We start from the raw sequence: 3,846 nt of genomic DNA on the forward strand, positions 1-3,846 counted from the left end.
AACCACAAGGAGCACTTACTTATCTTCACACTCTTAGCAATGAACCTCCCTTGTGAACCTCATGGACTTGTGATCAATGTCTACTCAATGGCCGTCCAAATGGACCTCCTGGAAGCTTTGCGAGGACCTGAGGTGTCCACCAAAAAGACGCAAACCTTTCCCTGCCTTGACTTTGCACCAAACCCACCTTAAGCAGAAAATGTTGGTAGAAGGTCCCCGTTACCCCAGATTACCACAGATTACCCCAGGTTACCCCAGATTACCCCAGGTTACCCCAGATTACCCCAGATCTATGTTATGTGATCAGTTAGGGAACGTGTGTTGTTTACAGGCCATCAAGCTAGCGGTGGTCCGCCTTCCACCCCCCTATAGACGTTTGCACTCTCCCACCCCCCTATAGACGTTTGCACTCTCCCAGGCACCGGCTCATGAATGTTTCCCTGGTCACTGACCATCACTGTTACCTGATTGGTAGTAGGACTGCTCTTTGTGAAGCTCCTCCCATTGTCTCCTCCCCGTCCCTGGTCCCTTTTGTTGGACAGTCTCCTGCCTTAACCACTAAGTGCCTTAACCATGGAGACCTCCAAACCAGCCGATAAAGAAAATCTATGAAACCTCCTGAAACTTTTAGTAACAAAATTCCGATCCGCCGAATAATTGATGTTCCAGATTTTTCTAACAAATTCTATATTTTTTTCTTCGTCTTGATAACTGTCTGTGGAGATCGCTTAGGCTGAACAACGAACGTCCTCCATAGTCTGGATTCCCACCTGTGACTTCTTTCCATTCGCTGACCGTCTCCATTGAGTTAAATGGAAAACGCTTCACGCAAAAAAAAAAACGCAAAGCAGGGAATCCATCCCTAAAGGGTAACTCCACTTTTATTGAGGAGACCGCACCCCCTCTGGGGGATGGACGGACATTGCAGGGGGCGGAAGAAGAAATATCTGTTAGTTTCCCCAGGTCCTGTGTAGACTGATTCTAAATGGGAGGGGGTGTGGTTCCTGAATGGGAGGGGTATAAGGAGTGTCTGATTTGTGAATGGGAGGGTCTAGTTCCTGAATGGGAGGGGTCTGAGGTTTGTGAATGGGAGGGGTCTGAGATTTGTGAATGGAAGGAGTGTGTGATTTGTGAATGGGAGGGGGTGTATTTCCTGAATGGGAGGGGTCTGAGATTTGTGAACGGAAGGAGTGTGTGATTTGTGAATGGGAGGGGGCGTGGTTCCTGAATGGGAGGGGTCTGAGATTTGTGAACGGAAGGAGTGTGTGATTTGTGAATGGGAGGGGGCGTGGTTCCTGAATGGGAGTGGTCTGAGCTGAGGTTTGTAAATGGAGGGAGTGTGTGATTTCGGAATAGGAGGGTCTAGTTCCTGAATGGGAGGGTTCTAAGTTTTGTGAATGGGATGGGTCTGTGATTTATTTATAGGGGGGGTCTAGTTCCTGAATGGGAGGGTCTGAGGTTTATGAATGGGAGGAGTCTGTAAATTTGTGAATGGGAGGGTGTGGTGTCTGAATGGGAGAGTCTGAGGTTTATGAATGGGAGGAGTCTGTAAATTTGTGAAGGGGAGGGTGTGGTATCTGAATGGGAGTGTCTGAGGTCTGTGAATGGGAGGGGTCTGAGGTTAGTGAATGGGAGGGTCTGGTTCCTGCAGGGGAGGGTTCTGAGGTTTTAAAAATGGGAGGAGTCTGAGGTTGGTGATTGGGAGGGTTCTGATTCTATAGTGGGAGGGTTTGGTTCCTGAATGGGAGGAGTCTGAGGTTTGTGAATGGGAGGAGTCTGAGGTTTGTGAATGGAAGGAGTCTGAGGTTTGTGAATGGGAGGAGTCTGAGGTTTATGAATGGGAGGGGTCTGAGGTTTGTGAATGGGAGGAGTCTGAGGTTTGTGAATGGGAGGAGTCTGAGGTTTATGAATGAGAGGGGTCTGAGGTTTGTGAATGGAAGGGGTGTCTTATTTGTGAATGGGAGGGGTCTTGTTCCTGAGTGGGAGGGGTCTGAGGTTTGTGAATGGGAGGGGTCTTGTTCCTGAGTGGGAAGGGTCTGAGGTTTGTGAATGGGAGGGGTCTGGTTCCTGAGTGGGTGGGGTCTGAGGCCTGTGTATGGGAATGTGTGGTGCACTCTGTGTTCTGATCAGGAAAGTTGCAGGGTCTGCATCCCTTTAGAAGTATTTAACCCTTGAGGGGCATCTCATTGAAAACTGAAATTCCTTTTGCAGGGGATGCCTAAAATCTGACTTCTGAGAAAATCAGTGAGCCAATGAGAAGCAGGAAATGACATTTCTGGTGGGCGGTCCCTAACACTCCAGATTGAGGAGAGATGAAAAGTGGAGTTCCCCTTTAACTCCCAGCACCCCTATACTCTGGTATGGTACACTCCGGGCCCCTCCCCCGCGTTTAGGAGTCGCCTTGTATTGCGGTCTCCTTGGCGTGCGGGCCTTGTGAGGAAGGCGAATAACTCCGCCTTCCTCCCAATCTTCTCCGGATACAAAATATCTCTTTTATTTCCTCTGGGATTTTTGTTTATAAACGTTGTCACAGATTGGAATCCAGAGAGAGTGACGCGCGACTCCGCCTACTCCGCTGCCACTTGTCCTGCCATTTTACCCCCCATTCCCGGGAATAGAACTCTTCAAATCGCTTCGAAAAACGTTCCCGCACTGCTTTTTTTTTTTTGTGTCGCGTGGAAACTCACGGGACCGCGCCCACGCGCTCCTCCGATGGTGACCGCAGCCTTTTTTCTTTTTTAGCCCTTTTTCTGTATGGAAGCCCCTCCTACCAATGGTGGCTCCGCCCTGAAATGAATGTATGATGATGAGGAGGAGGTTCCCCTTGGCGGTGGGACGCAGTGGGCGGGGCTCCCGATCGGCTTGGATTTGCTCAGATTATTTGTGTGCGATGTTTTTGGAATGTTTTTTGTGACACTTTTATTTTTGCAGCTAATGATTTGACGTGTTTTTGTTTTTTGTAGCTTTGCACGCCGCCGCGCCCCGAGTACAGCGCACGCTCGGGGGCGGGGCGCGCCCACCGTTTGCTGTTTAATTTAATCCCAACTGCCGTTGGACTAACGCACTTTGACAAATAAAAAAAAAATAACAAAAAAATTCTGGTGTCTTTATTGCGTTTAGGGGCGGAGATTGTCATTTAAAGGGGCAGTCCACCTTTTAAATACGAATGGAGAAATGCGCTCACAGGCTCCTCCCCCAGGCTCCGGTCCTTGTGTGGTTGGAGGAAGTGTCAATGGGAAGATGGGACTTGTAGTCTTTCTATTCATAGAGCTGTCATTGGATGACCCAGTGGGGAGGGGGCGGAGCTATGCCAAATTCTAACACAAAATGCTGCGGGTGGAACCCCCCCTCTGATTTAGATAAGTAGGGGAGGGGGTGGAGCTACGTCAAATACTAACCCAAAATCCTGGGGGCGGAACCACCCCCCTATGAATTTAGATAAATGGGGGAGGGGCGGAGCTACACCAAATACTAACACAGAATGCTATGGGCGGAACCCCCCCCCCCCCTCTGAATTAGATAAGTGGGGGAGGGGTTGGAGCTAAGCCAAATACTAACACAGAATGTTGTGGGCGGAACCCCCCCCCCCCTCTCTGATTCAGATAAGTAGGGGAGGGGGCGGAGCTACACCAAATACACAGAATGCTGCGGGGTGGAAGCACCCAATGATTTAGATAAGCGGGGGGAGGGGTGATTGGAGAATATTACCCAAAGGTGGACTGTGCCTTTAAATGAAGTGGTTCGGGTGGGGGAAGGGTCAGGTTTTTATTTCTAGCCCAGATGGCAGTTGTCACCGAAGACCGGAAGTGGCGAGAATGTTGTACAGTTGTCACCGGAGTGAGGAAA

This window comes from Pelophylax lessonae (genome assembly GCF_965119305.1).
Source record: "Pelophylax lessonae genome assembly, chromosome: 13".
NCBI lineage: Eukaryota > Metazoa > Chordata > Amphibia > Anura > Ranidae > Pelophylax > Pelophylax lessonae.